Raw genomic sequence first — 7,509 nt, forward strand, 5'->3', positions numbered from 1 at the left:
CCATTAGGACCAGTCTAACTTTCTTTTAAGTTAGTGAGATTTTTGTCATCACATTTGGGACAGAAATACTTGGAGCTGTGGGCTAAAATCCAGCATTTACACATGTGGGTTGGGAAGCTGAAGGATCCTAGCACTGGCCCTCTCCCCACGGGGTGAGGTAGATGTCAAGGGAGATACCCCAGTGGGAGCACTAAGTGGGAAAGAGGAGAATCAGGCTATGTCCAGGAGGAGAAAGAAATGTGGTGGAACAGGAGCTGTTTGTTGGCTGCTCTTTGCTGACAGCTCTGCAGGACATGGTTGGACCCCATATGCCCCACTGCCACCCTGGTCCTCAGGGTGACCAAAGATGGAGAGATGACTCTACCCTACAGAGGGGAGAGCTGGTGGTATAAAGGCCGCCAGTGACATGGGAAGTGTCCAGAAAGAGATACAAACGTCTCCAGGCACCCAGAAATGTAGAAGTGGCTCAGCTGTTGGAGCAGCCCTAGCCCTCTGATGCCTCCCTCAATGGCAGCAGCCCAGGGTTCAGCAAGGCTGTCTGCAAGGCTATCACGTCTAAATGTAGGTTCTCCCTAGACAGGATTGCCCTGTGGAAGCCTTCAAAGGCACCAACTTTTCTCCATTGATTTAGGTAACTAGGTATTTACTTTAGGAGGACTGTTTCCCTTGGTGCAAATGAGGAGCTGAGTTAGCAGATGCCACCCTCTGAGCATGTCAGTGCTTGCTGGCAGGTGGATGTTGGGTGTCCTTACTTGAGAGCATGACTAGGGCACCACAGGGCACTGAGGGTTCAGCGCACATCCATAATCCCGCAGGACATCTGCAAGAATATCTGAACCAGCAAAGTTCTTAGCAGATGGAGCATCACTCACCATTCAGCACCAGACAATGTGCTGACAACTACGTATTTCACTATTGACAAAAACACTGCAACCCTGATTTAGCTTTCAGCGTGGCTTTTATTCTGCACTTCCTTCCTCCTAAAGGGTGAAAGACATTTTTCTTAAGAAGCAGTATGGGATGAAGTAAAGTGTACATGGAATGTCAGTACAACAACATAACTAGTCTGAACATAATGTGAACATTCATGATGTATCTTACTGGTTTCCACTTAAATGCAACAACTGAGTAATCCACATCATCTGAAGTCACTGACAGTAGCTTCCTAATCCAAGCTGTCTCAAGCTGTTTTATACATCATTCTGTGCTTGGTTGGAGGCATCTCAAATTGTGTTGACACAAAAGTCCTGCAGCAAAATTACAGATTTTTGCGAACAGGAACAGATTGATGTTGGTAACACTTTGCTTCTGAAAAAACATTTCTAGATGTGTGCTGGAGGGTGAACAAGGGAAGCAGGGCATGTATTCACCAGGAACAGTCATACTTGCAGTCCTTTGGGGTTTTGCAAAACCTTGATTTCAACAGTGTGCGTGTTCTGACCCTCACCTTAAACCTGAGTCTGAGAAATGATTGTAAAAGTTACATGGATACGGGTTCTGCCCTGCCATGAACCCACTCCATCTTCGAAGGTGGCTGACCTTTTTGGGGGGTGGGTTTTGGCCATTGGGGCATGGCTTCAGTTCTCCTTTTGCTTTGTGGAGCTGCTGGTCTAGCCTGTTCCCATTATCTTTCTCTACACACTGGTAGCATCTCAATTCAACAGAAATGAACTTGGCACATGGTACCACGCTCCCAACACAACCTTCCACCCCTGGCTCATACGAGTTGCTGTGCCAGGAAAAGCCATTGAACTCTAATACTCTCCAAGAGTTGTTGGCAAGGTCCGAGAAGAGGAATTTTGGCTTAAACTACAGGAATGTTTTTAAAAGATGTGGTTTCAAATTCTTTCATGTTACAAGGCAGGTGATCTCTGTCTTTTTACAGGCAAACCTCCTTCTGTCTTTGCTGGTCAGAGTGGATGGCTATGGTTCGGCTATGGTTCACCACGGCTTTTTTCTTCTTGGTGAAGCAATGAAAAATACCAGTCCATTTTAATTTCTTTTTTTCCCCCCCAAACAGTTACAACAGTAAATCACTTCAGTCTGTCTCATAAAACTGTATTCTTTTAATTAAGAGTACCGGGAATTTTTTTTTTTTCAGGCAATCTCCCTATTCCCAATAATTTCAGCAACTTACTTCCCAACTTGCAAAATAAGACAACAGATGTGGTCAGCCTTATCTGCATCTGTCTGTTGCAAGGTCACCTTATTAGCTGGCATAAGAAGGTAATAAAATGCAAACAAATAAAATAAAATTCCCCAGTGGCTGCTCCCCTATTTACAAGCTTGCCCTTTGTCTCAGGTTTTGTTTATTTTGTGTATCTAAACTGACAAAACAAGTCAAGCTTCCAGAGCATGACCACAGTTATTGATGCCAAGTAGGAAAGACAAATCCTTAGCTTTACATTTTCATTCATTTGTAACCCCATGAGAAGTTGCCTTTTGTAACAGCAATTTACTGAGCTACATTTTTTATAAACACCTGAGGCTTCAAGATCCTTTTGTTTTGTCGGGGTGTTTTTCCATGTCCAGTCAGAGTAATACTCAAAATAAATAACAGATCAAAAGCAGTACAGGTTTCCTTTTGGGCACTCTGGAAAGGTGAACTCATCCTCTCAGCCTTCCCATGGAGTTGCTCTGAGGTGTCAGAGGGTGAGCAGCGCATCCGGCGCAGTACACAGGGACACAGTCCCTGTCTGGGTCCTGAGGGGCACCATGGCAAGGAGATGTCCTCCACTGACCACAGCACGACTGCTCCCATGTGTACCACCTAGTACATGTTGAGTCCTTCCTGAATCACAGCCTAGGAAATGATAAGTAGTAAGAAATCTTGGGGGTGTCAAAGACAAAAAAAATCACAGATGGAGAACTGCAGAGAATCTGGTCCATCTCTTTTGAGCTGGATTTGAGGCGCTATGTTGGTCCTGTTCTCACATTTTCATTAAGCTGTACCTCAGTCTTTAGGAATGTCCTGGTATCAAGACACATCATAGTCACACAATGATCCTGACATGCCAGTGCTGCTGTTACTCTGAAAGGAGCATTGATTTGATCATTTCTCACTCATGTACACCGACCACGGACCATGACAGTGGCCTGTGCCCACAGGGCATCCCATGTATCCAGCAGGCAGATTCTCTTCTATCCAACATGAGCCAACCTGTGGCAGGCATTTGGACGTCAGGGGTTGATGCAAGATGGCCAAGCCCAGATCTTAACTGATTTCAGTCATCTGGCCCCAGATACCTGGTAATGAGTTTCTCACAGGCAAATACCAGAGAAGTGATTGATACCAGTATAATTATTACGGAAATTCCACTGTTTCATAGAATCATGAAATCATAGAATATCCTGAGTTGTAAGGGACCCACTAGGGTCTTTGAAGTCCAACTCCTTCCTTCTCACTGGATATTGAAAGAGGATTTTTGGACCTAAGTTAGGGATATAGGTGAGTGGCTTTGGGCATTTCCTTACTGAAGGAATGAAAACTGTATCAACCTGTGCCCAACCCAGTGCCACCCAAGGGCTCTGCTCCTGAAGAAGACAGAGACCAAACAGCCACCATACCTACATATATATCAAGCACAGACTTATGGCTACTCAGGCAAAACACTCTTGTGTAGCACTCTCCGTGCCCTGAAAGAGAAGTTCTGTGGGCATCACAGGAAATGGAGGTTTTAGGCCATTAAAAAACAGAAAGCTGCTCTAAGAGCAAGCCAAAATGATACGATGTTAAAGTATTTTTTAATATCCCTTTCCTGGCTGGAGTGCAAAAGGCAAAATTGCAGTATCAGTCTAGATATATGGACCAACAATGTGTGACGGTTGAACTTGGAATTTCAGTACTATGACTTCTTGACCCTCAGTTCTAGTACAACTGTTGCACTGGAAACTCAGCTCCAGTGCTGAGACATTATGTATTAGTCTAAAATAACTCAGCATGAGGCACTTCTGCTTCTCAGCAAAATACTTGAGAATTTTGTGCAATAAATTACAAAGAAAGATCTCCATCATGTCAACTTTTCCAGACAGTAGATTTTAAAAATAATTGCCCACTTTTTGAACCTGATGAGCCAGCTAGCCTCTGCTGTTTCCTGCAGGCAGGAGTTCCTCAGCCAAATGACACACTACAAGAAGAGGAAGCTCCTCTGGCTTTGATGCTTACTGGCTTCCCTTGTGGCCCCCCATCCTTGTGGCAGAGGAGACAATTGACACGTTACTTTCTCCATTATTTCAGCTTACTTTCTCCATGCAACTCAGGGTCTTCTCGGCCCCTATTACAAACCACCATGGTCTCTTTTCCACTCTGAATGGCACCAGCCTGCTAGCTCCATCCTCACACCTTTGTCCACTCCATCAAGAGACTTGAAATGGGGAGAAGGACCCCCCTCACTATGCCATCCCGAAACCTACAGTGTGTGTTTGGAAAGGATCCAACACGGCGGGTGTAGTTATTCCAGGGCTGTATCCACCCTACTGCCACTGACCTATGAACTTGCTTGCATGTATGACCACGCTGACTGATTGCACTGTGAACACATACCCACAGCCTACACCTAAAGCAAACAATATGAAAAGGTACGAGGAAAAATAAAGCAAAAGAGGGCTGCAAAAATAAATGGTAGGGGCAAGGAAATCAACAGTGCAAATATTGAATCAGGGATAAAATAGTTCATCCATGTATTAAAAACAGCTCCAGCGAACAAGGAAAATACTGAAAGAATACCTTCCCACCTACAGGATATGTGTTTGGTTGCAAATGTCTAAGTGAGAAAGCAGAAACTTGCATGCCAGTGTCTTCGAGTAAGATTTCTCTGGGCAGGGGAGGTGTAGCAGCTTCTCCTACCTGTCTGTGTGGGTGGGTGTGTGTGTCTCTATAGATCGAGATGTACACGGTCTACAGACTACAGGTCCCATTGTGCCACGCCGCATTCCCGCCAGCCAGCACTGCAACTGAAATTGTCACGTGGTGGGAAGGGAGAAACTTCCTAGAACAAGGTTTCCAGGGAGGCTCCTGTGCTGCACCAGAGCAGACCAAAAGCACAGCAGATGCAAAGGTTTTGTCCCACCCCTGAATATATGTGTCAAGTGGCAGTCTCCAGGTATGGTGGGACCGACTGAGCCCAGGGATCTGCGGCTATTTGCCCTGAAAAGCAACCAAGCCAACATACTCCCACCCACCCCTTGTCACAGCATTCAGGCTGTTGTCCTTCACAGCAGCTCTCGATGCTCTCGCTCCATGCCCACCAGGGTTTTCTAGGAAGCACTTTCATGCAACACTGGTTCCTGGCAGAATCATGCTTGTGATTGCCTAACTCTGGCGTGTCCTGAAGGGAACAAATCACTTAAAATACCTCCTATCTGGGTGAGGAAACAGTCAACTGGCAGCAGAAAATGTGATATTTATAATGCCTCATCCGTCCCTGGGGCACTGCTCATTTCTCCCTAAGTGTTGCCTTCACTTACTGAAAGCAATTTGGATCGAAGCTGCGGCTGCTGTTCAGACATTGCACACTGCAGGTCACAGTGCCAAGCAGAGCTGTCCAACTCTCACCTCTTGCTGCAAAACCAGAGATGCTCTGCTTGTGCCAAGGGAGGACCTGAACTGCTCACATGGCCAAGCCCTAGCCCCAGCTCTCACAGGCAGGATGAAACCATGGCTCGTAGTGACCTCTGAGCTAAGCGAGACTGAGCTTGTACAAAAAGTGGTAGCACCATCTACCGCGCCCCACCCCCTACCACTCTTTGCAGCCCTTCCCTCTCACTTATTTCCAGTGTCATGGATTTATGCCCTCAGGGTGCAGTGGAGCCTATGTGTCATGCAAAACCTGTGCAGGGCTAAGCAAGGTGTGCATCATCTCACCCCAGCAAAATGGGAGTGGGAAGCCCCACCCAGGAGCTCCCCAAGCTTTAACCCAGCACCAGCAATCCCTCAGGACTTCAAGGGCATGAAGGGAGCTGCTTAGGAAGTCTTGGCAATTTATACAGCCACTCACAGACACCCTTCCTTAAACCTCAAGGAAAAATTGAAACAACTAATACCGTTTTTAAACAGTCAGAAACCAAAACTTTTCCTTGGAGAGTGAATGGCATGGCTGGTTGGCTGCTCCGAGGCAAACACCCTCCTGTGTATGCCAAGTGGTGCTACTGGCCATGGGTCACTGTGGTGCTGCAGACAGCCACAGGATGGAGTACCACAAGATCCAGGCTTATCCCTCTGGGCACGCCACGCTGGGGTGCTGCAGCTGGTCAGCACTGCCCAGCCCTGGGAGCCATTGCTAACATTGCACCCACCTGGCTGTCCTCTCAACCAGCAAAGGCTCAAATTCACAAAGCACTTCACAATGGTCGAGTCCTTCTCCTTTGATAAATTTGTTTTCAGGCTATAAATGCACATGCAAGTGTCCATTATGGTTTCTGTGGTTAGAGTACAAGCCTCTGGCAGCCTAGGTCTGCATGGTGCCTCAAGGAGGAACCTTCTTTCTCTGACACAGAAGGATTTAATGGGAACTGCTAAACATGGAGGCAGAAGGTCAAACCAGTTTCCAGTTATAGATGGCATTGGTCATTAAATTGGCCCCTAGGTCACAGGAAATCCAACTGTCTGCCCAGATGGGATGGTCACCAACGCTAGATTGAGTCACTTGAGGCTTTGTCTAGCTGAGTCTTGAAAACCTCCATGGGCAGAGACTCTGCTGCCTGTACTGGCAACTAACCTCCTAATGACATTTTTTCCCCTGACGGCCAGCTTGAAAGCCCTAAGACAGAACCTGTGCCTGTTGCCTTGTTTAGTACTGGCCATTTCTACGTTGCCTCTGTAACTCTTTTCCAAGGCTGACTGGGTCAGCCTGAGCCTTCCTTGTCTCTAACCAGCCCACATCCCTCAGCCTCTCCTCCTAGGCCCCTGCCATCTTGGAATCCTTGAGCCAGACCAGTTTCCTACACTCCTCTTGAACTTGGGGCTCCAGCACTGGAAAAAACACTCCAGATAGAACCATTGACAGTGTCAGGACTCTGAGAGCACCACTGGGACTGGCTGCCCCTGCCCAACCCACAGGGCTTTCCCCTCCTCCCTGCCCATGGCCCAGGACCCCATTTCAGATTTTACAAGCAAGTTGCTGACCTTTTTTTTTGGTGTTAAGGTATCTAGAAAGAGACTTGCCTTAGAAAGGGCACTGAAACACCCAGCCCAACAACCATCTGCCTAAAGCTAGAATGTGTGGTCTTACAGTCTAAAGTACTTTGTTCCTTCCTAAGGAAGAAAAACATTTTCAGGAATATTGTCTTCTTCGATCCTTTCCATTAGAAAGTCACCTTGTACAACATTCCACACCCTTGAATTTTAGGGGCAAAGCCCTGGTTCTCCTGGGAAAGCTTTTACCACTGACCTGAGCTCACCCCAGATTTTTCTCCAAGACCAAGTGAGCTGCAGGCACCACAATGCTTGCTAAGGATAAGTGCCCATCTTGTGTGACTTCCCTTTGCACCTCTCAGATCCCCAAAATGAAG

Source organism: Corvus cornix, chromosome 2 (genome assembly GCF_000738735.6).
Source record: "Corvus cornix cornix isolate S_Up_H32 chromosome 2, ASM73873v5, whole genome shotgun sequence".
In the NCBI taxonomy this organism is placed as follows: domain Eukaryota; kingdom Metazoa; phylum Chordata; class Aves; order Passeriformes; family Corvidae; genus Corvus; species Corvus cornix.